The sequence below is a fragment of the Dendropsophus ebraccatus genome, chromosome 2 (genome assembly GCF_027789765.1).
Source record: "Dendropsophus ebraccatus isolate aDenEbr1 chromosome 2, aDenEbr1.pat, whole genome shotgun sequence".
In the NCBI taxonomy this organism is placed as follows: Eukaryota; Metazoa; Chordata; class Amphibia; order Anura; family Hylidae; genus Dendropsophus; species Dendropsophus ebraccatus.
This window is the reverse complement of record NC_091455.1, coordinates 147,333,943-147,361,547: the sequence shown is the minus strand read 5'-3', so window position 1 is coordinate 147,361,547 and position 27,605 is coordinate 147,333,943.

The window sequence follows — 27,605 nt, the reverse complement described above, 5'->3', positions numbered from 1 at the left end:
GAGGATGGGGGGTGGGCATCTGGGGGCTGGATTTGGGTGTCCCTTCCTTCAAACACTCTAAGGCTGGGTTCACACTATGTATATTTCAGGCTGTATTTGGTCCTCATGTCAGGTCCTCATAGCAACCAAAACCAGGAGTGGGTTGAAAACCCAGAAAGGATCTGTTCACACAATGTTGAAATTGAGTGGATGGCCGCCATATAACAGTAAATAACGTCCATTATTTCAATATAACAGCCGTTGTTTTAAAATAACAGCAAATATTTGCCATTAAATGACGGCCATCCACTCAATTACAACATTATGTGAACAGAGCCTTTCTGTGTTTTCAATCCACTCCTGGTTTTGGTTGCTATACAGCCTCAAATATACAGCCTCAAATATACGTAGTGTGAACCCAGCCTAAGGATACGTGCACACTGCGGAATGGCGAAGGATAACCCTTTGTGCATTCCGCAGCTGGCACCCGCCGGCGGACTGATGGAGGTGCACGTCTCTGCTTGTGTCACACTCCATTATATGCACGGGCGGATTCCGCCCTCTCTCCAAAGAATGAATGTGTTCATTCTTTGGACGGACGACGGAATCTGCCCGTGCATAGAATGGAGTCTATGACACGGGTGGAGACGCACGCCTGCATCAGTCCGCCGGCGGGTGCTAGCTGCGGAATGCACAAAGGGTTATCCTTCGCCATTCCGCAGTGTGCACGTACCCTAAATCTGTAAGTGCACCCTGAGGTACGCTCACAGAGTTTGTAGAATTTCACGCCATACCGTGATCTCTTATTGGGACGGTACTGGCGGAAAAGACGTGTCTGGGGGGCAGCGTACGCTACCCCCAGACACGTCACTGGATGATGAGGAGGATGAGGATGAATGGAGGAACGAAGGATCCCCCCATTCATCCTCACTGGCTGTTTCGGTGTCGGAGGCAATAATAGCGTATGCGTCCGACGCCGAAAACACCCTGGGGGCCATCTTTATACGGTGATTAGTATATGGGGTATGTAAATGTGTAGTGGTGTAGTGTAAAACTTTATTCCATGTAGTGTGGTGTAGTGTAGTGTTTTTTACGTGTTTTTTTGACAGTAAGAAAAAATATCCCTACGCCAAGAAAGGAGCTGCTGATAAATGCCGCACTTATGTGCGGCACTTATCAGCAGACAGTGGCGGATATAGGGGGAAAAAATGCCCCTACGCCAAAAAGGAGGAGTGGCTGATCAGCGGCGCACTTACGTGCGATGCTGATCAGCACTCAGCGGCGTTAGGGCGCAAAAAAAGAATAAAAAAATTGGAAAAAAAAAAAAATCTTTTTAACCCAAAGCAACTGATCAGTGAATGATATTCACTGATCAGCCGCTAGGGGGCAGTAGAGAGACGCTGCCGGAGATTGCCGAGACCCGCCGAACCCGAGGACACGAACGTTTCCAAAGATTTCCGACGCTGGACGACCGAACCCGGAAGTGAAGCGAAGAAGACGCGAGGACGGCGCGGACCGCAGATCTTCGCTCCAGACGCCCAGATCAGGTGAGTATGGTACACCTGCACCACACACACCTGGTCTGCACCCCTCAGCTACCTAGCTGAGGGGTGCAGAATCCGATAAAACTGTTTTTTTACAGTTTGATTGCCATGATGGGCCGGCCGGTACTGGCCGGCCTATCACGGCGATCGCGGCACCCCCCCCCCCCCGACCCACAACCCACGGCAAGCTCCGCCCCCGCGATCGCCCGCGACAAGCTCCGCCCCCATCGCCTGCAACAAGCTCCGCCCCCAACCGTCCTCGGCTCTGCTACGCCGTCCCCCTCAACTCAGCTCTGCTACGCCGTCCCCCCCAACTCAGCTCTGCTACGCCGTCCCCCCCAACTCAGCTCTGCTACGCCGTCCCCCCCAACTCAGCTCTGCTACGCCGTCCCCCCCAACTCAGCTCTGCTACGCTGTCACCGCCAACTCAGCTCTGCTACGCCGTCACCGCCAACTCAGCTCTGCTACGCCGTCACCGCCATCTCAGCTCTGCTACACCGTCATCATCTCCTTCATTGTCTCAGCTCTGCTACTTCACCATCATCAGGCTCTGCTACACCGTCACGTCCAACTTAGCTTTGGTACCCCAACACCGCCATCTCAGCTCTGCTACACCATCATCATCTTCTTCATTGTCTCAGCTCTGCTACTTCACCATCATCAGGCTCTGGTACGCCGTCACCGCCAACTCAGCTCTGCTATGCCATCACCGCCAACTCAGCTCTGCTACGCTGTCACCACCAACTCAGCTCTGCTACAACGTCTCTTCCAACTCAGCTTTGCTACCCCGACACTGCCATCTCAGCTCTGCTACACCGTCATCATCTCCTTCATTGTCTCAGCTCTGCTACTTCACCATCATCAGGCAGAAGCTTTGCATGATGGGAAATGTAGTTTCCTATCTTGGATATAGATTGGCTTTTAGAAAAACTTGTAACTCAGGAACGGCAGCAGCTAGAAAGATGGGAGATGGCTCAAAATACTCAGGGGGACTTGGTGAGTAAGACCAGCTAGGTTTGGGAGCATTTCATTTTTTTAGCTCTTGGGGGGGTACCCCTTTAAGACTCGGTATGGATTTGCACAAGAGGGCATAGAAGATTCTACCAACCTGGCGATGAAGGCACGGATCGAGCTGTTAAACTGGGTTATGGAGGATATAGATACCAGGGAATGGAAGATAAAAGGTATTAGCTCAATACAACAGTTGTATATAGAGAATAAACCTCACTTTTCAGTATTACAATCTAAATATAACCTCACTAGTAGAGGGATGTTTCAACACCTACAAATCTGGCATGTTTTGAAGGAACAAATGAAGTTGCTGAAACCTTGCAAGAAACTACCGTTCCATTATTTTTGTACAAAAAAGAAAGGTTTAAAATACTTATACAATGAAATAGATGGGTGTACAACCTTCCAAAAATCCAAACCCTTTTATACATGGGAGAAAGATCTAAATGTGATCATATCAGAAGAGGAATGGAATTCAGCCCTAACTTACATACATACCACAATGCCCTGTGTATTACACTTGGAAACTGCAGTCAAGATGGTATACAGGTGGTACTATACACCAACCAAGTTACACAGAATATTAATAGGTAACACAGATCGGTGCTGGAGGAAATGTGGACAGGAAGGCACGTTAACACATTTGTTCTGGAGCTGCCCTCACGTAAGAGAATAGAAGGTATAAGGGCGATTATAGATAGACTTATGCCCGTGGAGGGAATAACTAAGTCTCCCCAATTAGGGTTACTATTAATAGGGATCAATGAGATACCCCAAGCATATCGCGGATTAATAAGCATAATACTAACAATTGCTAAAAATCTACTGGCAAAAAATTGGAGAAGTATGGCACCTAGGGTGAAAGAAGTATTGGTGGCAGTACAACACGCGTACAAATGTGAAAAAATTATAGCAATAGAGAGAGACCAGGTAATTAAAGATGAGCACAGACTAATTATGAAATAGTGAGTCAGAATGGGAGAGAGGAATAAGGAAATAGCGGAGAAGAAGACAGCTATTTGCGGGTTTTTTTGTTGTTTTTTTGTATGTTTTGGTGTTTGTGTTGTCACCATGGCCGGTTAGGTTATAAATAAGGCAATAAGTTGGTTGAGAAGTGAAGGATCAAAAGAAGTTGGACTCCTTTATTTATTTAAGCATTTGTGTAATGCATTCTGTACCTGTCTATGGTTGTATGTCTTGGAAAATAAATAAAGATAATTATATTAAAAAAAAAATTAATAGAGATAAAGAAGCAACTCCCTTGTCTACGCCTTGGATTTGTTCTTGAGGACAGTCAACCCCCTTAAAAAGGAGAGGACAGAAAGGCTGATCCGTAGTAGAGCACAGTGAAAGTAAGCCACTCTCCACTGAACTTTGTAGGAAGGAAACTACCAGTTAGCTACCCCAAGAGACAGAGGCCTGGGACTCGTACTACCTATCAGGGCGGTCACCGATACTGAAAGGCAGAAGGCGGTCAGCTAAGAAAACTAGGACTTATCTATACGTGAGTCTAATGAGTCCTTTAAGATATTTTACCCACTTCACAACATCCCCCCACAGTACTTACTAATTATGCAAGAGCCCTACTATCCGGCCCCTATCTCATGTCACACCTTTTTCTTACTCTATTCTACTTTAAGCTATTATTGTTACCATTGATTTTGCAATGTACCTAAGCACTGTTACTATTTGTATTGTACTGAAGATAAGTTCCTGTAAAGTTGAGCATTGTTTAAAGTGGTCATCTCTGCCACTGCACTGATACCTACACTATGTACCTTACATCAATTCTACCTAAGATCTGGTTGTCTGTGTGTCCAGAGTGAGTGTTACCACTCCTGGCTTCATGACAAGTAGCCCCAAAACACCAAAGCCCACAGTGTACATTCAACACAAAAGACCACTTTAGATACTGGTGCAGGATATATATGAACTCAACAGCCCAAGTACATGAGCAATAAATGGATGAAGCCCTTTGGAGTCTGGAAAAAACATGGATACAGCCTATGGCATCTCTATTAAGCAATGTTTATTGCTAATAAGATTTCAAAAAATCAAATAATGTCTAACCAACAACGTGCCAGTGACTTCCTCAAGTTATAAATACATTTGCTGAAAGACCACTTTATACAGCATCTCTAATACAAGCATCAATAGCAGAAAAGGTGGTACAATGCTGGTGCAATACATGAACTTTGCAATAACATTCCGGTGTACATCACCAGACAGAAGAAAACGTAAGAATGGAAGACACAGCTTGCTTGTGTATTTGGGCCATTTGTATCCTACTCAGAAATGTCTAAAGTGTAATTTTTGTATCTGGATTATGAAATTCGGTGTAGTACTATTTTCCCTGTTTACACATATAGGCCTAAAGCGTACCTGTCACAAAGTCAGCTGATTTAATCAGTGGTGAATTCCTCTCTGTTGCTGGAAGTTCAGGTATCCACGGATATGTACATGCCCAAACTGTAATATGTGCATTCTGATCCAATGTGGGCCGCACACATTACCTTCTCTACATGTTTAAATCCATGGAGACCGGAACTTCCATCCAATGAGAAGATTGAGGGAGGTGCTAGGACAGTGCCGGGACGCATTGCTCATGTGTGCTTTTTTGGCTGATTGTTGCTCTACTACCAGTGGTAGTAGGTAATAAACACTATAAAGGATTTTCTTGGAGTGTCCTGTAAGTCCACATTTTTACTTGCGCCAAGGCATCTAGAGTGGTTCTTTTGTCTCTTTGGATTTTTCCGGACACAGAGAGTAACACGCCGCCGACTGGGTCAACAGACTTTGTGACAGGTACACTTGAAGAGATTGCATAAAAAAAGCATATGAGATATAAACTATATATAATATAGTTTATATAATATAATTTCTGTGAGTAACTGCTCCACTCTTTTTTTACAGACAGTTTTATAATTCTCCCTACAGACACTTTGTTATATGTACACAGTGTCTCAGTATTTGGATTGTCTAGTGGACATTCTATAATGAAGAACACAGGAACACACAGATAATAACAAATATGTATCATTACTTTTGTTGCTATGTGAATGTTTGCTTTAATAATATGGAAGTGACATCTATTGTCCTGCCACCTGCAAAATCTTTGCCTAATAACAGAGCAAAGAAAGCTTCCTGCAGATCTGCATTCCCCCACCAGAAGAATAATACTGAATAATTGTAGTCTATGAAGCTGGCAACTGTAATGATTGTGCTACTTCCTAGAATATAAGTCATTTAGGTTTAAGGTTACAGCCACAACCATGCCACATATTCAAACATGTTACATCAAATTTTTCTATGGATTCGGTGGTAGTGTAAATGTGGCTTTTACCTTGCCACATCAACAGCAATGAAATCCACTGTAAAAATCCACTGCAAATCAATTAAATTTAAAGGGATTGTCCAGCAAAAATCCTTTTCTTTCCAATCAGCTGGTGTCAGAAAGTTATATAGATTTACGTCTATTTAAAAATATCAAGTCTTCAAAAACTCATAAGCTACTATACATCCTGCAGGAAGTGTTGTTATATTTTCATTCAGACACAGAACTCTCTGCTGACATCTCTGGCCGAGACAGGAACTGTCAAGAGTAGGAGAGGTTTTCCCTGGGAATTCCCATAAAAAAACCTCTCCTGCTCTGGACAGTTCCTGTCTCGGCCAGAGATGTCAGCAGAGAGCACTGTGTGAGACTGAAAATAAAATAACATTTCCTGCAGGACATACAGCAGCTGATAAGTATGGGAAGACTTGAGATTTTTAAATAGAAGTAAATAATCTTTTCTGTAGGACATACAGCAGCTGATAAGTATGGGAATACTTGAGATTTTGAAATAGAAGTAAATAACCTTTCCTGCAGGACATACATCAGCTGATGTAGATGTTACATTAAATTGGCATTACATTATCACTTCTACAAAGTATCACTGTTGTGTGCAGGAGTCCTTATAGTTGTACTGAAACCTTTACTATCCCCTTTAGTTCAATTTAAAAATAAAAAAAACATAAGCACTAAAATGTTCAGCTAAAGAAAACCCATAGAAAGTCTGCACAGTGTTTTCTTTTTCATTATCGGGGTTATCCAGAATTAGAAAAACATGGCCCCTCTCTTCCAAAGACAGCGCCACTCTTGTCCTCAGTTTGTGTGTGATTTTGCAGCTCAGTTCTATTAAAGTGAATGGTGCCAAATTGTAATACCAGACGCAGCCTGAGGACAGGTATGGCTCTGTTTTTGTTTTTGCCACATCAAGGTAAACAAATAGCTACAAAATTTGTATTACCATTAATGGGGTTGTATGGTGAGCAGAAGATGGCTAAGGCCTTCTACTCGCCAGCGATTACTTCTCAGATGTGAGGTGGGCGGGGCTAAGTAGCGATCATCGCATGCAGGAAAAATCACACGTTGTCAAATAACTGCACAGTATCTCTGATATTGTGGAAACACTGTGCAGCTATTGTACATGATTGTGACTTAGCCCCACTCCCCTCCCCATGTCTCAGAAAGGAGAAGGGGAGAAGGGAGGAAAGCTTTAGTGCTGGAGAGCAGATGACTTTAGCCATCTTCTGCTTGCTGGACAACCCCTTTAAAGTGAATGTCCAGGTCACAATGAGGCAGCGCTCTACTCCTTGCTTGCTAACAGCCATACCACCTTTTTCCCCCTACAGGGCTGGTTGGGGCGTTATTTTTCGAGCCATGATCTCTAGATTTTATTGGTATCATATTGATGTAAAAGAAAAATTTGGATCACTTTTTTTTCCCCGAATATAATTTTTTAAAAATCAGCAATCCTGGTGTTTTTTTCCTCTTTTGATTTACGCCGATCACTGTGGGGAAACAATATTGTTATATCTTAATAGGCAGTTTAGCATGCTAATATATATATATATATATATATATATATATATATATTATATTTTATTTTTTTTTGCATATTTTTATTTTTAGAATGGGAAAGGAGGTAATTTAAACTTTTTTACACTTGTTTTTACCCTTTTTTTTACAGTCAGATGCTTTAAATGACTGCCTTTAAGAGAACCAATCACCTAAATATAACTGTCCCTATTATGAAGTACATCTCTCCCTAAGTCTATCTATGAAGATACAGACTGCCTTTGCAGTCTGTATCTGTATACTTTACCTGATCCTCTGTTCCCTGGCTGTTCCGGTGGGCGCCGCCATCTTGATGACGTCAGCGGTTCCAGCGGTGCGTTCCAGCGTGACGTCATCAAGATGGCGGCGCCGCCGGAGCAGCCAGGGAGCAGAGGATCTGGTAAAGTATAAAGATACAGACTGCAAAGGCAGTCTGTATCTTCATAGATAGACTTCAAGAGGATACAGACTGCATTTGCAGTCTGTAGCTTTATACTTTACCTACCCTCTGCTTCAATGCCGCAAGGCCGGGCGCCGCCATCTTGATTACGCGCCTTGCGTTCCACCGCAAGTGACGTAATCAAGATGGCGGCGCCGGCCTTGCTGCACCAAAGAAGAGGATTAGGTAAAGTATAAAGCTACAGACTGCAGAGGCAGTCTGTATCTTCATAAATAGATTAGAGAAGAGGGACTTTAGATAATACTCAGTGATCTTGCGCTGTATAGCGCGAGATCACTGTGTATTAACAGAGTGGCAGGCAAAGGATCATGGGAACCTTTCCTGCCACTCTGCATGACATCAATAAAATGCAAATGTAAATAAAATTATGATTTGCATCTAATTAGGGAATAAAAAATTTTTAACTTTCGTCCATGATTGGTTCTCTTTAAGTGCAGCAATCGCTATAGATCGCTGTGTTAAAGGTGTTAACCCCAACAAATAAATCCAGCTTTTCCCCAGCACAGGGGTGGAGCAGCAGGGAGCGGAGCAGTGCGGAAAGGCCGACAGCTTCATGAGTGGAGCGCAGAACAAACAAAGCGTTTTGCTTCGTTTAGATTAGCGATTCACTCATCTCTAGTTCCCAGTCTCCTGGTTAAGCTTATTAGTGAAGCTTAGAGCTCTAGTGCTGTGACGGAAAATATAAAGTGCTCTCTATAGATTTCTCTATTTGTGTTTATGACTGTTTGTTGTACGATTATAACAATTTTCTTCGCTGTCAGCTAAGCACTATGACTATCCTTGTAACATAATTATTGCTTGTGTCCATGATTACACTGAATACTATGGAAATGAGAGGTGCTGCTAAGTAGTAATTAAACACATGCTACTACTGAAGATGTTTCTCTCTCTCTTTCTCACTCACCAATATAAGATTCTTATTTTTCATTGACTCGCTGAACTTGGATAAAGCTCTAAGGTTGTCTGGAAAACATGAATACAGCCAATGGCTATATCCATGTTTTCCACATAGCCTTAGGGCTTTACCCAACTTCAGTTCGGGTTCGGATGGACTCGAGCATGCTCTAGCTTCGCTCATCTCTAGTTGTAGCGTATAAGTGGCTCTGCAATGCTGGGACTGCTGTCACATCCAGGAAAGAGTATTCTTAGAAGAAAGCCTGCATTGGCCAAAATTTTGTGACTTTACCTGCAAAGTGGATAGGGAGGGTTGCAGTATTGCAAGTGCAATTTTTTACAACCTGTACACAGGTGTTAATTGTAGTTAAAATGAATTGGAAGAATTAGTAGAAATCTTAAGCTATGTTCACACATAGAATTTAATTAGCGTTAATTATTTCTATTTTGCTGTGTATTGCACAATTTGTTGTAAAATTGAAGGGGTTATTTATGGTTAAAACACATAGCTGCTTTCTCTCTACTTTTTTTTGTGTGTGCCCCAAAAAAAAATCAGATGCAATTTGATCCGTTTTTTTTTATCATAGAAGTCAATGGAAAAACAGATCAAAACAGATGCACACAAATGCATCAATTTTTTTCCTATTAAATGGCTCTATTAGATGGATGACAAAATTTTTCAACAATTAAATTTTTTTATTAACAACCTGAAAACCTGTTTAATAGGCTGATTTTTTTTGGTGTGTTCAGCTCAATGCATCAGGTGCTTGATCGAGCTTGTGTTAGGGAGTGAGGACTGGAGGAGCAGTCGGTTTCTCACCGTTAAGGTAAATGCACACCGAATAATTCTCAAAGATAACGTGCCTATGGCTGCCTGGAAAACATGGATACAGCCATAGGCTATGTTTACACAATGTTTTTCAATGGCCAATGGATTGTGTGAACTAACATCCGTTGTTTCCTAAGACCTCCATGGAAATCATTAACCCTCTTCAAGACAGAGCCCATTGATGTCCGGGTCAAATTAATGCAAGATTTCTAAGAGCCATAGCGCTTTTATTTTCCACCTACAGGGCTGGTTGGGTGTCATTTTTGTGCCATGATCTCTAGTTACTATTAATATTATATTGGTGTAACAGAAAAATTTTGATCTTTTAAAAAAAAAATCAGAAAAAATCAGATATATAATTTAAAAAAATCTGCAATCCTGGTGTTCTTTTCCTGTTTACACCGTTCACCGTGCAGGAAAAACAATGTTAAATTTTATGTTATATTATGTTTTTTTTTATATATATATATTTTTATATTTATAATAGGCAAGGAGGTATTTTAAACTTTTTTGGGTGGGGGTTTATAAGGTTTTTTTTATACTTTAAAAACTTTTTTTATTACACTTTTTTTAACACTTGTTTTCACTGTAAATCATACAATCAATATACTGATATATACTGATACTTTATATACTATACATATATATATATATATATATATATATATATACAGTGAGAGAGAGGAAGAGATGATATATAAATATACTGATCTATGCTATGCCATAGCATAGCATAGATCAGTGTTATCGGCGATCTATGCACAGAGCCTAACTAAGAGCAGACTCTCACTGCAGTGACATCACACATCAAACCCCTCACAGTCAGGAACGTATATAGTATGTACATTTCTAGTGCCCGGGCTATGTTCAGTAGGAATGTAGGGGTTAAAGACTAAAGACTTAAAAAAAAGTCTTAAAGACTAAAAGACTGAGCATGCTCGAGGTTCGTTCATCTCTACTAATGATCTGAAAGACGTTGGCCCAGATTTACTAAAAGTGCAAACTTGGTACCAGATTTATCAGGCTGTTTGATATATCAGTCCAACTTAAAGTGACACTGTCACCCCCTTTTTTGCATTATGACTTGTCTACACAGATGTAAAGGGTAAATTTTAATACCTTATTTTATATCATACATCATGGTGCTTGTTCCAGTAAAAAGTGATCTTTCATCATCTGCAGTTTGTGCTACCTGGGTGGGGATTCACGGGCTAAGCGCCACTTGGCCCCGCCTCCATTGCCACCGTAGGTCGTGCCCCCCGTAGCGGCCATTTGTATGGGACGATCTAGAGGCGGTGGGGCCTAGATCTTTAGGCTATGCAGTGATGACGTCACAGGGTGGGGCCTATGGTGGGGATGTGAGTGGGGCTAAGTGGCGAAGCAGCTGTGAATATTTTGGTGCAATTTCCCGCTTCTTACCTAAACCCCAACACTTTTTCATACCTGGCAGAAAAGTGTCTAAAAGTGGTAGAAAAGCATAATAAAAGTGGAGAAAGGTCTTGTGCTGCTACTTTTTCAGCCAGAAGTCTGGCGGAGACACATTAGTAAATCTGGGCTATTGTGTCTGGCTTAGGCCCTTGTGTGACGTTGGACACAGACAGTGATACAGTTTATTATAGTACACTGCTCAAAACAGATAAATATTAATTTAACTTCCTTACAATTTTATCTGCTATCATTCTTTTATTATTTCTATTATGTAGACTGTTAACCCCTTAAAGGGAACCAATCAGCCCAAAGCTGATATGGTTCCCTTGAGCATTGTATAAAGCACCTGGAGCGGCCCCGGACCGTACCGGCCGCGGCCGCAGCAGGTGCCTTATAACGGAGAAAATTACTTTTATTTCCCGGCTCTTGACTAGATACGAGCGGGGAAGTAGTCATGGTGGGCGGCTCCCCGCTCGTATCTAGTCACTGCGCTCTGCTTGTCAGCGCGCTCGGCGGGATGATTTACAGGCAGAGAGGCCAGTAACGGACCTCTCTGCCTGCTAATCATCCCGCCGAGCGCGCTGACAGGCAGAGCGCAGTGACTAGATATGAGCGGGGAGCCGCCCACCATGACTACTTCCCCGCTCGTATCTAGTCACGAGCCGGGGAATAAAAGTCATTTTTTCCGTTATAAAGCACCTGTTGCGGCCGCGGCCGGTACGTGCCGGGGCCGCTCCAGGTGCTTTATACAATGCTCAAGGGAACCATATCAGCCCAAACAAGCTGATTGGCTCCCTTTAAGGACACAATGGATTCTGTCCTTAATTGACCAGGCCAATTTTCATTCTTCCTCACCTTCTAACAGCCATAGCGCTTTTATCTCACCATCTACAGGGCCATGTAAGAGCTTGTTTTTTTAAGGAACAGGTGTACTTTGTAATGTTGCCTTTTAATCTACCATAAAATGTATAACGAAACCCCAAACATATTATCTATGGGGTGAAATTGGGGAAAAATTAGATTTTGCTTATTTGTTATTGTAATGCTACGTTTACACGGAACGATAATTCGCCCGATCGTACGATTAACGATGTCGAAGTTACGATGTGTTTTTTATAACGATCAGCATTTAGACGGTATGATATATCGTACGGAAAATTCATTTTGCAATCGTTTTGCGATCGCTTAAGCCCATCTCACACATAGGGTAAATCGGTGAACGACTGTTCACACGGAACGATCTGCGAATTTTTTGCTAACGATCAACAACGATTTGAGAACTTGTTGAAAGATCAAAATGAACGATTTATCACTCGTCGCTTGATCGTTTGCAGCGTTTACATGTACGATAATCGTTCGAATTTGATCGTTATCGTGCGAATTCACACGATAATCGTTCAGTGTAAACGCAGCATTAGTCTATATGTCATTCTGAATACAACTATATGCATGTTTACATAGATGTTCTAATGTTTTACTCTTGAACAGTAAAACTTTTTATAATGGTTTTATTTTTCACCTATGGGGCTGTTTGGGACATCATTTTTTGCGCTATGATCTTTTGTTTTTTATTATATTTGTGTAGCGCATACAATTTTTTTATTACTTTATTTACTTATCTTTTATTAATAAAAAATTAGCAATTCTGGCTTTTTTCCCTTTTTTTATTTACGCTGTTTGCTGTCCGGGACTAATATTAGTATGTTAGTATGACAATTTCGCACACAACAATATCAAATATGTTTATTTATTTTTATATGTTATATTTGTAAAATGGAAAAGAGGGATGAGTTAAATTTTATTGGGAGAGAGTCATGTTCCTAAAAACATTTTTTTTTTTACACTTTTTAGGTCCCCCTAGGAGAATACTATATGCAATTATTAGGTTGCTTACACTGGTCAATGCCTTGCAGTTATCAGTGCTATCTGCGATTTTCCCAGTCTCTATGGAAAGATCGAGGATCAGACTGCATGGAGGTAAGTAAGAGATCTTCAGCGGTCAGAATAAAACAGTCACACTACGGAGGTCCTGATCTTGCTGTGATTGCTGTGTTTATGCGGGTAATGGCAGGCTGGAGCTGCAATGCTACTGCCCATTATAGTTAAAAGTTACATAGCAGATGGCGATGAACCAGTACAGCATGGGTCATCAACGGGTTAAGGAACCTTTTTTTTTTCAAAAGATCTCGGAGCTCTGACCTAATTTGTTACAGTGCATCCCTAGTTGCAGCCAAAGTTTTTGTGTTCCCCTAGTCTGAGTGTCACCTTTTGTACCTCATACAGTAATAGTGTTCACATACATTATACCAGTGTTTATATTAGTCCCAACAATCATTAATAGTCTTCTAGACCTCACACAATAATAGCTCTCCTCTTAATATCCCACACTTTATCAATAATGCTCAGCTTTTAATATTTAATACCCTTTACATCTGACACTCTTTAAGACTGTAGTCATATTAGTGAACTATTGTCAGCTGCATACTTCATATAGAAAACTGTAAACCCATTAGGGGTAAGAAACTTTTCCGAAAAGTCCTTCCATTGAGGACAATTCACCTGGTTTGCTCTTAAGGTATCTGTTTTTTAATATACAATATAGAGTGCTCAGTTACTGATCATACACCATGTGAATAAGGCCCAAGATCCCATAGAAAAGAAAAGCAGGGTTCATATATAAGTTTTAAAGCAAATGTTTTCTTTGTTAAACAGTATGAAATAGATTAAAGGGGTACACCAGCAAAAATTATTTTCTTTCAAATCAACTGGTGCCAGAAAGTGCCTGAGATTGTAATTTACTTCTATTAAAAATATCCAGTCTTCCAGTACTTATCAGCTGCTGTATGTCCTGCAGGAAATGGTGTATTCTTTCAAGTCTGGAGAGCGGTTTTCTTTGGGCATTTGCTAATGCTCTGGACAGTTTGTCCATGCCAGGGCACGACACAGGGCAGCATACATGAGTTAGGTACTGACGCCAGTAGGACAAAGCTGCAGTCCAAGCCTACGTATCCTACTGTAACACACGGCTATTCTGGGAAATCCTGGAAAAGTCTGTTCAACCCTGTGACCTTGTAGTACCCTTACAGGACGGGTATCCCGACACCATAGGGCATAAGGCGGTCAGATCAAAGATATCTAAACTTGGGTACAAGTATCTTCTCCTTCTGTTCTTCACTACACTATCCAGGCAGAATACAAAGCTACATTGGACTTGGTCTTCAAGATGCTCCTCTACTCCACTTTATTCTTGTCTACCAACTACTACCTCTTGCCTGCACGTATAGTTGCCAAAGTATTATTGTATTGCACTCAAGATCTTGAAACGGACGTTATTCTGGTTAAGCTATTGGACTCTGGTCTATTTTACCTGCACTCGCACCTACACACCAGGTTTACAGTTAGGTTACCTGAAATCTCGGAAGCTGTGCCCCTTTGTACGGGGGTGGGTTCCAATGCCACTCCGGGCTACCGTGTTTCAAAGAAACTGTTTCAAAGAAAGCAACCTCCATGGCTTATATACATGCTCGCCACGCAAGACTCCATTGCTGAAAAAAAAGGATGTTCAAGTGTGTTGAAAGTTTGCTCATCAGAATTTAGACAGGCCGGTGAAATACTGAAAGAATACAGTCAGATGAGATCAAAATAGAATTCTTTGGATGAAAAGGCACTGCATATCACCCCCAAAACACCATACCAACAGTGATGTTTGGAGAAGGTAACATTATAGTGTGGGTGTGTTTCTCAGCATACGGCACTGGCAAGCTTCATGTGACTGAAAGAATGATTAACGGACAAATGTGCCAAGACATTCTTGATAAGAATCTGCTGCCATCTTCCAGGATAATGAAGATGAAACAAGGGTTAATAATTCAGAAATACAAGTGCAAACTAGACTAGACATTCATTAAATGTGGCAGATTTATCAGGCTGTTTGATAAATCAGTTGCATTTGAAGAATGTCTAGTTTTTGGTGCAAAGTTTACACCAACTAGTAATTGGTTTGAAGTCCACCAGAATTTTTTTGCCATATTCAGGCGCATTTTTTGGTGCAGAATTGGCTATGCACTATTTTTGCATAAACTCCGCCCCTTCTCCATTCCAGAAGGTAGGAAAAGTGCCTGAAAATGGAGGAAAAGTGTCTAAAATAAATAATAAATGTGGAAAAAGGTCCTGTGCTCCACTTTTTCAGCCAAAATTCTGACGAAGGCACATTAGTAAATCTGGGCCAATGTTACACATAGCCAAGGAAAGTTGATTTCAGAGGAAGAAAACAAAGCTGCTATAATGGCCCAGCCAATCAACTGACCTGAATCCAATAGAAAATCTATAGAAGCAACTAGAGCTCATAGAATGAGTCCTTCAGGTTTTCAAGAGTATTTGTGTGAAAGAATGGGTCAAAATAACACCTGGGCAATACAAGTTTCTCCATGCAGGAGGCATCATAACCCCTTAACGACATCGGGCGTAAATTTACACCCTGATGCCGGTAAGGACGTTCAGAGCGGGGCCGCGCGGCGACCCCGCTCTGAACCGCGGCAGTCCCGGGTGCCGCTTGTAGCCCGGGACCGTAGGTATTAGTGGGCACGGTCCGATCGCCGTGCCCGCTAATACAGTAATCAGATGCAGCTGTCAAACATTACAGCTGCATCCGATTACCGGATTCAGCCGTTCCCTGGTGTCTAGTGGCGGAGATCGCTCCCCTGGGATGTTATCCCGGAGGAGCGATCTCCGTTTCTGAAGCAGGCCGGGGACCGCTCCAAGATGGCGCCGTCCCCGGCTCGGCACTCGTTTACTTCCGGCTGCAGCAGCCGAAAGCAAACGAGTGCCGATCTCATGGATCTCTGCAGCATATCTATGCTGCAGAGATCTCTATGAGAGATCAAAGCACTTATACTAGAAGTCCCCTAGGGGGGCTTCTAGTATAAGTGTTAAAGTAAAAAAAAAAGTGTTGTTAATAGTAAAAAGCCCCCTCCCCTAATAAAAGTCTGAATCACCCCCCTTTTCCGAGGTTATAAATAAAAGTAAATAAATAAATAAATAAACAAACATGTTTGCTATCGCCGCGTGCGTAATCGCCCAAACTATTAATTAATCACATTCCTGATCTCGCACGGTAAACGGCGTCAGCGCAAAAAAATCCCGCATTTTTGGTCGCATCAAATCCAGAAAAATTGTAATAAAAAGCGATCAAAAAGTCATATATGCGCAATCAAGGTACTGATAGAAATAACACATCATGGCGCAAAAAATGACACCTCACACAGCCCCATAGACCAAAGGATAAAAGCGCTATAAGCCTGGGAATGGAGCGATTTTAAATGACGTATATTTGTTGACAATGGTTTAAATTTTTTACAGGCCATCAGATACAATATAAGTTATACATGTTACATATCGTTTTAATCGTAACGACGAGGAACATATATAACAAGTCAGTTTTACCCCAGGGCGAATGGCGTAAAAACACATTTCCCCCAAATAAACAAAATGCTTTTTTTTTTCAATTTCACCACACTTTGAATTTTTTTCTGGTTTCGCAGTGTACTTTATGCAAAAATTCAGCCTGTCATTGCAAAGTACAATTAGTGACGCAAAAAATAAGGGCTCATGTGGGTTTCTAGGTGGAAAAATGCAAGTGCTATGGCTTTTGATGCACAAGGAGGAAAAAACAAAAACGCAAAAATCGAAATTGGCTCTGTCCTTAAGGGGTTAAAGCTGTCATTACCAATCAAAGCTTATGTACAAGTATTAAATGAATTATAAATTTCAGAAAGCGTGTTCAATACTTTTTCATCATTACACGTAACTTTATAAGGAATTTATGGACATCTTTGGTTTCATTTATTTGCCTGTATGGATCAGATGGGTTATTACCAACATCTGGTAAGAATTTTATGTCAATAGCACCTTTGGAAATATATTTATTTATAAAATGTGTGACATGTTTAAAGCAATTATCCAGCGCTATAAAAACATGGCCACTTTTGCCATGATTGGTTGGGGTTTGAAACTCTGTTTCATTGAAGTAAATGGAGCGTAATTGCAAACCACACCTGAACTGGAGACATGAGTGGGGCAAAAGTAACCATGTTTTTGTAGCGCTGGATAACCCCTTCAATACTTATTTCACCTGCTTATTTATTTTTTTAATATATTGAACAGTTTGGCCAACACCATACTTGGCTGTTTCCGCAGCTCCTATAAAGTATGAATAATGAAGCACCACACTCAAGGCCACCATTTTAATAGGTGAATCAGGTCCAAGATCAGATAGTTATAACTTTGAAAAGGGAAGACTCCTTTACAGTACAGTACAGCGTTCTGCTATTTTCGGCTCCCATAGAGAGTGAACAGAGCACACAACCGCCACTCCATTCTCAGGGGAGACTGCTCCATTCTCAGAGGAGACTCTGTTCCCCGCTCTCAGGGGAGATTCTGTTTTCTGGGTGTGGGGTTCCCAGGAGACAGAGGATACCGTATAACTTGTATTCATGGGCAAACCCCTTATGGTTTTTTAATGGTGTATCATGACTAAAGAGATAGATTGAATTCATCACACTTAAAGTAGTGTGCTGTCAGGCTTTTAGAAATACTTATAATGAAATCCTTTTACTGTATCTGTTCATATTGCTTGAAATGTTATGCATGATATCATTGGGGGCATTCTGTCCTCAACCAATCAAATAGAAAAAACAGAGGACTGAGCAGCAATGTATAATCCAGTAGCCAAACAGATATTTTAACATATGTTAGGAGCTTGATTTTAGATATGGGTGGCATGTAGACCAGAAGAAGGACTAAAGGGAGTTCAGGAAAGTTGTGTTTAACACAGTACATATTAAAGGAGAAGTCTGGCGAAAACTTTTAGTAAATTATTGTATTGCCCCAGAAAAGTTACAAATCACGAATATACACTTATTACGGAAAATGCACATAAAGTGCTATTTTCCCTGCACTTACTACTGCATCAAGGCCTCACTTCCTGGATAAAATGGTGATGCCATGACCTGACTCCCAGAGCTGTGCGGGCTGTGGCTGCTGGAGAGGATGATGGCAGGGGGACACTGAGGTACACAGGGTACTGGAGGGACACTGAGCATTCCTCTGCCATCATCCTCTCCAGCAGCCACAGCCCGCACAGCTCTGGGAGTCGGGTCGTGACATCACCATTTTATCCAAGAAGTGAAGCCTTGATACAGTAGTAAGTGCAGGGAAAAAAGCACTTTATGTGCATTTCCCGTAATAAGTGTATATTGATGTTTTGTATAACTTTTGGGGGGCAGTACAATACATTAATGAAATTTTTTACCAGACTTCTCCTTTAAGCCAACCACCTATTTCCTAAATTGTATTACTAACAAGTACACTCACCATATACAGTATGTAAAAGAGAACTGATAGATTGGCAACATCTGTTTATACCAATTGCAGTGAAAGAAAGTGGGGCTGGTCATTGCACTGGGCTTCATTTTTGTTTAGTGATTCATCCTGACTTCTTCCTGTGTAGAATTTGGCCGAGGGTAGATGATCACATACGTCGCACAGCTAAGGTTGGGTTCACACTAGTGTTTTTTTGTTTGTTTTTTAAATGGATCCGTCTATATTTATTGAACGCATAAGCATAAACTGATGAGCAGACTGATGCAAACTGATTGCAAAATGTAAATTTTTTATTGGTCTGTTTGCGTTTTGGCTTAAAAAAAAAAAGACTATGGAACATCAGTTTGCATCAGTCAGCATCCGTTTGCATAATAGTTTTATTTTTTCCTGTGGCTTCTCATTTCTTCTATGCATGCTCAATGAAAAAAAACTGATAAAAACTGATTACTTGAAAACGGGTGTAAACAAGACACCTTCTGTTTAAATTCATCCTTACTGACTATAATGTAAAAAAAAATGTATGTGCACTTTCCGTTTGTGTTCCGTTTTTTTTAACAGAGAAAAAAAGGTACTTGAAAAACAGAATATATAATAATATTATACATTTTCCAGAGTATGGAAAATGTCTGTTTTTTACTTGATGTGTATGGAGAACAAATTCTGTAAGTCCCTGTTTATAGTTGACGGTATTTCTATTTCAACATATTGCTATTTTGTACTTTTTTTTTATTTTTTTAAAGATTTTATTTAAACTTTTGCAGTAATAAAGTACAGAAAAATGTAAACATGACCGGGCACAATCCACCCTGCATATATACAACCGGTATGCACCAAGAAGGAACATCATATTTTAAAATAGACCATTCTGACGGATAACAAAGTGAAACGGGCAACAACAGGTGCATATCTCCCAAAAATCACACGCCGCTTGAGCAAGTGTCTGCAAGGCTGAAGGCGGACAGAACACATAAACAACACACGCATTCACACTACCACACTCAGAAACCCTGCAGACCCCCCCCCCTCGAGCCACCAGTAGGTTTTACACATCTACTGTCTCATCTAACATGAGCCAATGTATCCAAATCTTCTTAAATTTCTTAGGGCATTTACGATGTTTGTAGAGGACCTCGTATAATGGGACATATTTGTTAACCAGCTGTTTCCAATGAGCCAAGGAAGGAACGTCGGTGCACTTCCATTCTGTTGCTATAATTTTTTTGGCACAAAATAAAAGAAACCTTATGAACACCCTATAATATTTGTTTTGTGTGATCCCATTAATAATGCCCAGCAGGCAAACCGATGGGGTACAAACGGAAAATCAAAGTGGTCGGACAGGAACTGCAGAACCGAGCGCCTGTATCTTAGGACATGACCACACTGCATGCATAAAGGTACCAACCTCCCACTGACATTTGAAGCAAGTGTCCGACGGGGACACCCCCATCCTCCTGAGTCTCTCCAGGGTGTAATAAGTTCTCATCAGAAAACGGAACTGGATCAACCGGTCCCTGGCACTGACTACAGTAGGATAGTAGGTACTATCGCCCCTGGTCGACAAAGGGGGCGTATCCCCGAAACGGCCGTCCCAGGACGCGTACACACCTGAACCCTTTCCCTCCCCGCAACTTGTGAAATGTAATAAAGCCGCTTAGCTGAAGATATAAAGGGTGAGTGCTACTACGTGTTTCTTTCCTTCAACTTCTAGGATAGTAGGTACGCTCCACCTCCTTCCACTGCCGATCATCCAGGGAAGGAACATCTATCATCCATCTCACGTAGGCTTTCTGAAATGGGGAGGAATCCTCCCGGCATAACATTAAGTAACTGTGCCTCAGGGGTTTGTTAAGATCTGGTGACCCCAACAGCTTCTCTGCCTGTGTGAACTCCAGGGGGACCGTGAGGCTGCCGAACTGAGATTGAACAGCGTGCCGCAGCTGCAGATAATGAAAGAAGGCTGTACGAGGGACCCCATACAACTCACACACAGCAGAGAAGGAGCGAAACACATTGTCCGAGGAAAATAAGTGAGACAGGTAGCAAATCCCATGTTTGCCCCACAGGGCAGCGCCTGGGAGGCCAATGAGTTCTGGCAGATGGGGATTCAGCCATAAAGGCGTACGTAGGGAGAAAGGGGGTGAAGACATTTGTTTATGCACAGCTGACCACACCCTCTGAACTGTAGCCAGAGGAGGAGGCCAAGATGCCGAAGGGGTATACCTATATAGGGTATTAGTTAGGCCTTCATAGGAACCAACCAATGCCCCCGCCAGTGCCACCGCTGCATTGCTGAGGTCCAGATCCAACCACCAATTAGCATAGACCAACTGAGAGGCCAGAAAATAATAATACATGTTAGGGGCTGCAAGACCCCCCTGATGGAGCGAGGAGGTATGCATAACCGATTCTAGGAGACCTGCCCTGCCAGTAGAAGAATCTCAGGATCCTGTCCAGATCCGTGAAGAACTGTTTATGGGGGAAAACGGGAGGCGTGGAACAGATAGAGGAATTTAGGTAAAAAGATCATTTTAAAGATGTTAATTCTTCCCAGCAGTGACAACGGGAGCGATCCCCATTTTTGTAGACGGAGGTCAGTTGCTACCAAGAGAGGCTTTAGGTTTAGGGGTATATAGCTGTCTATAGATGCTGTGACCTCCACACCCAGGTAGCGGAACTGGCTGGCCACTATCAGCCTGTCCTGGAGACTAGCGGGCAGAGGGAGAGAGAGCGCTAGGGGCATTAAAACAGACTTAGACCAGTTCACAACCAACCCGGATAAACTTCCAAAGTCTTGTATAAGTGACATCAGGGCTAGGAGGGAGGGACCCACATCGGCTAGATACACAAGTGTATCACCTGCATATAGCGACACCCTTTCCACGATTGATCCCCGCTGGAGGCCATAGATGTATGGTGAGGCATGGATGGCCGCCACTAAGGGCTCAATGGCAATGGCAAAGAGCAAAGGCGACAGCGGACACCCCTGCCGCGTACCCCGTCCTAGGGAAAAAGAAGAGGAGACCTCCAGGTTGGTGCAAATCCTAGCCGTAGGCTCTACATACAACAAACGGACCCAGGCAAGGAACCTCGGACCAAACCGCATTCTACCAAGAAGAGACCACAGATACGGCCACTCGACCGAGTCGAATGCTTTGTGTATGTCTAAGCTTAGTACGTAGCCAGGAGCTGCATCTGATGTACTGGCAGCGATATTCATATGTAGGCGGGAGATGTTAATATCAGTGGCTCTTACCGGCATGAACCCGGTTTGATCAGGATGGATCACTGAATGGATGACTCCATTCAGCCGCACCGCCAGCACCTTAGCTAGGATTTTAACATCTATTGTAAGGAGCGAGATAGGCCTGTATGAGGAGGGGGATAACGGATCCTTGTCCGGTTTCAAAAGCAGAACGATCAGGGCCTCTCGAAGGGATTGTGGGAGATGACCCACCTCCAGAGAGTCATTGTACATTGCTAGAAGGTGTGGAGACACAGCCTCAGCATTATTTTTATACCAGTCTATGACTATACCATCCGTACCCGGTGTTTTCCCCAGGGGCATAGATTTGATCGCCTCCATTATCTCCTCGACTGTGAAGGGGGCATCAAGAGTTTCTGACTGCTAGGAAGTCAGATACGTTAAGGGGATCTGTTCAAAGAAAGTCTCTCTGGCGGAGGGATTATCCGGACAGTGGGGAGAGTAGAGGTCGTGATAGAAAGCCCTGAAGACCGAGTTAATGTGAGTAGTCGGTCACCATGACCCCATGGTCATTTAGGACACCGGGGATGGAAACCGGAGGGCGCTCTGCTCTCGCCAGGAAGGCCAGCAGTTTACCATTTTTATCACCGAACTCAAATACCGCTGCCTCCGTGGCAAAGAGTTTTTCCCTGGTGCTTTCTTTTTGCAGGATCAAGAGATCCCTCTGAGCCTTAGCCCACTCCTTTCTTTTGTCCTCTGCCCCAGTGTTTGCCACTACCTTTCCAGGGAATCTATGAGTGAAGCTTCCTTTTGTCTGTGTATAGATTTTTGGCTAGTCACCCCAGTGATGTATGCTCCCCTGATGGTTGCCTTATAGGCATCCCACTTAATCAGTGCTATTTTGTACTTCTTTATTATAGGTTAAAAAAACAGACAGAAATAATTTCATATAGCTTTCTTTAAAAGCTTGATGTGTTTTTATTTATTTATACTTTAAAACATTTTAATTAAATTTGACAGAAAACTTAAAGCAACTCTGTACCCACAATCTGACCCCCCCAAACCGCTTGTACCTTCAGATAGCTGCTTTTAATCCAAGATCTGTCCTGGGGTCCGTTCGGCAAAGGATGCAGTTATTGTCATAAAAACAACTTTTAATCCGGCAGCGCTGTGTCTAACGGCCGGGGCTTACATTTGTATATGCATTAGGCTGGCACACCCTCTCTGTCCTTCCTCCCCACCCTCCTTATCATTAGGAATGCTCCAGGCAGATTGTCTCCTATTCCCCACCTGTGTGTATAATGAACATGGGCTGGATCGTTAAGACACCTGTGCAAAGCTCAAACAGCAGTAAATGTTCCTGGATCATTCCTAATGATGAGGAGGGTGGGGAGGAAGGACAGAGAGGTGGTGCCAGCCTAATGCATATACAAATGTAAGCCCCGGCCGTTAGACACAGCGCTGCCGGATTAAAAGTTGTTTTTATGACAATAACTGCATCCCCTGCCGAATGGACCCTAGGACAGATCTTGGATTAAAAGCAGCTATCCGAAGGTACAAGTGGTTTGGGGGGGTCAGATTGTGAATACAGTCTCTTTAAGCATATGCTGCAAAACTGACATAAGCTACTTGTTTGAAAGAGTTTTTATACAATAGTATTTATCACTGATCAATAGAATATAGTTAAAGGGGTTATCCAGCGTGGGGGCACTTTTTGGGGGGGACCGGGGAGGAGGTGGCTGAAATAAAAGACGTCCACTCACCTCCCCGGTTCCAGCGGCGGGTCACTCATTGCGGCACTCCGATCCCCGGCCGCTTCCTAGTGTCTGACGCCGCCCGAGTCGCTACGTCTCAGGGCCACTCAGCCACTCAGTGAAGGAGGCGGGATCTGTTTGAAGTCCGCTCGGATCTCGCCTCCTTTACTGAGTGGCTGAGCAACCCTGAGACGTAGCGGCCCCCAAAAAGTGCCCCCACGCTGGATAACCCCTTTAAGAAACATTACATCTCTCGGGACAATACCACTGCAACCACCATCAATCACAAGCATGGGGGTCACAAGTTCCATGTTCATCCTCACCTAAATGAGATGTGATGAAGAGGAGTTTGTGTGAGAGAGTGGTCAAGCTTTATACTTCTGCCTACAGAATATAATGGAAACTGATACCTGAAAGAACTCAAGACCTCCTGTCTATCAAATGTAACACTCGTCACCTATCCTGGCTAATTGTGGAAAATCCTCGTTTACAGAAAAAGAGCACCTGCATTATATAAGTCCAATAAAATATAAAATAAAATATAAACATGTCATCCACATACAATGTGCTTATAAATTGTGAAAAAAACACATATATCATACCAAAAATTGATTCATGTTCAATGTACAATAAACAGAAATGCATAAAATCATATATACTGGCATGTTCTACACGTATACTGCTTCAGATTGTTGCCATTGGTGCAATATATAAAAGGAAAACACAAAAACAATTACCTGCTGCCAATACCCCAGATATCAAAGCCTCTCTTGACTTCTTAGTTGCCATTGTAAATCCTTGAGTAATAATAGCTAAGGAATCCCTTTATGCTGCCTTGTTCTGTACTTTCAAATTATCTCCAGAAGCAGGCGTAAATTAAAATGTTCAAAGCAAACAAAAGGCATGAGCATTAAGCCAGTCTGTTCAAGAAACGCTTAGCAAAAAAGATGAAAGTTTTTCTAAATATAGTAGCCTGGCTACAAAACAATGTTAGGAAGGCTGCGTATTGCAGTTATCCCATAAATGAGATGTCCTCCAAGGATCATGGAAAGTCTGACAATGCAACAACACAGCTTGGGAAGAGATCAGCAAGATGTAGTGGATTTGTAACTCCCAATGGGAAGGCTTAAAGTCACATGGAAGTGGGATCATTGTCATCTAAAATCTCTATTGTTTGCATGTTAATAAAACAATGTATGCAAAAAATTTAATTTTGCTGCAAAATGTTCTAATAATAAATTATGTAAAACTTAATGTCAAAGTATTATTAAAGTAATCTTCTCTTGCATTTAGGATTGATTGTACTGTCAATTTAAATCAATTCCCTAAATTCCTTGGCAGTATGATGATGATCAGGTTAGATAGCAAACTAGCAAATTATTTTTTATGCTAAATCATTATAGGTAGACAACACACATAGTATTACATAGGTGTTCTTTAGCATTGATTTAGGTACTGACTGTCATTTTTTCAAGTTTAAGAATACACTATTTTCCTAGGAATATAGGTGTTTTCAGTATAGGTAGAGTTTAGACGTGAACAAATCTTGAGAAGGCCCTCCCAGGCCCCCCGTACCCAGCCCCAGGGCCCCCAAAATGTGAAAGAGGCCCTGTAAGACACCCAACTAGAGAACCTGCCCAGGCCCTAAGATACATTTATTATGGGCCCTATAACCCAGCCAGGGACCCAGTATATCCACTCATCGGCTTCTCTAAATTACTATTTATGAAATATTAAATAGTTACACAACATTAGGCCTGTTCTTCTTGATTTGTGTGAACCAGGTGTTAAAATCAAAAGTGGTCCGTTGAACCACAGAGAAACAAGATCCTAAACCACTGTTACAAGCCGAAAGTGCCTGGCATTTCCTACTGTTCGCTTTATTCGTTGGCCAGCTATAATAATACATTTGACTAGTAATAAAAAAAAAAAAAACATTTACATAATACAATAAGAATATATTTTTAGCTGAAGTATAAAATTTCTGTATGTACAGTTTAAGTGCTTGGAGTATAGGGAAATGGTCATAGTAGGGGGGACCAAATTAGAAAACCCAAAAACCTCTAAAGATGTGGTTTCAGGGCTAGTAAAGCTTTGGGTTTTAGGATTAATGGTATTAGGCCAGTATTTGCATGCTAATCCAATGTGAGAGGGGCCTGCATTGTAATGTCAAAAGTTACTAGTGCAGCTGCTCCTACATTTATCAAGGGCTTTGCACTTATTTTTTTGGTGAATATATATTTCTTGCGCCCTTTTTTGGACCAAGTTCTATTTATGAACCAGTATTCTACAGGCGAAAAATTTTTAGATGCAATTTTTTAAATCTGCCTGTTTTGTGTAGTCACGCAAAAATGTGCATAATCAGGAATTTGCGCAAAATTTTTCATGCGCAATTAAAAAAAAAAAACAACAACACACCACAACACTACATCACATTTACATACCCCCATATACCAATCCCTGTATAATAATGTCCCAGAGAGTGTTTTCGGTGGAGAAGGCATATGTGCTTCCTCCATTCATCCTCATCATCATCATCATCCAGTGATGATGACTATCGACCTAAGCGTCCAAGGAGGACGCCTCGGGCTGCCCGCCAGACAAGTCGCCCATGGCGTGGACCTGTTGATGCAGTCGAAATGACAAAATTTTGGGGGCTCCTGCTGCACATGGGCCTAGTAAAAAAAAAACACAATTCGGCATTACTGGAGTGGGGATATTATATATAATACCCCACTTTACAGTATGGCCATGGCACGGTTTCGATTTGAAGCCCTCCTAAAATTCTTGCATTAAAATGACAATGCAAGGTGCCCCCCGCGAGATGATCCCTCATATGACCGACTGTACAAAGTACGTCCGGTCATAGAGCACTTCTCAGCCAAATTTACTGAGATGTATATCCCAGAGAAATACATCTCAGTAGATGAGTCCCTCCTGAGCTTCAAAGGAAGACTCCATTTCCGCCAGTACCTTCCCAATAAAAGATCACGGTATAGCATGAAACTATACAAACTCTGTGAGAGTACCTCAGGGTACACTTACAGATTTATAGTATATGAGGGTAGGGACACCCAAATCCAGCCCCCAGAATGCCCCCCCATCCTCAAAGTTAGTGGGAAGATTGTTTGGGAACTGATCTTCCCACTGCTGGATAAAGGTTATCACCTGTACGTTGATAACTTTTATACCAGCATCCCCCTGTTTCAGTCCCTCGCTGCCCGAGCTACTGTAGCTTGCGGCACGATCCGAAAAAATCAAAGGGGCCTCCCAAGTCACCCTGTTAGACAAGTAATGCCAAGGGGGGAGAGCAAGGCCTATGCCTGTGACAATATGTTGTTGGTCAAATATAAGGACAAACGCGATGTCCTTATTTTGACCACAATTCACAGGAATAGCACCACTCCTGTCACTGTACTTGGTACCACAAACGTGGTGAACAAACCTGATTGTGTTCTTGACTACAATCAGTATATGGGAGGAGTTGATCTCTCAGATCAAGTCCTCAAACCATATAACGCCACGAGAAAAACCAGAACGTGGTATAAAAAGGTGGCCGTATATCTGGTACAGACAGCGATGTACAACACTTTTGTGCTGTACCGATATGCCGGCCACCCGGGGAAATTCCTTGATTTCCAGGAAGCAGTAATCAAAGCCCTGATATTCGGCAGCCATAGAGAGGGCCCCAGCGCTTCTGGATGTGAAGGACCCCATATCATACAGGGACAACATTTTCCAGGTGAAGTCCCACACACTGGAAAAAAGGGGAGATCCCAAAAGAAGTGCAGAGTGTGCCACAAAAGGAGGATCAGGAAGGACACCATTTACCAGTGTGACACCTGTCCTGATCACCCCGGCCTCTGCATAAAGGATTGCTTCAAGGCGTACCACACGTCATTGGAGATCTAAATTTTCTAAATTCTGTCCCTTATTCTTATTTCAGGGGTCACGTTGATCCAGGGATTATTCTGATTGCCATAATGGAGTCGTGAAGGAATTTTTCCCCTGTGATGAGGCTACTGTCGTCTGCCTCACGAGGGTTTTTTGCCTTCCTCTGGATCAACACAGGTTGAATTTGATGGACACCTGTCCTTTTCAACCTTATAAACTAATAATTGGCCTAATACCCCCAAATAAATTAAAATTGTCCCTTTTCCCCAACTAAATAGGCATGGCCACCATTCCCATTAGAGACTTGCCATGTTGCATTTTCAAAGCTTCTGTGCTTCCAGGACAGTA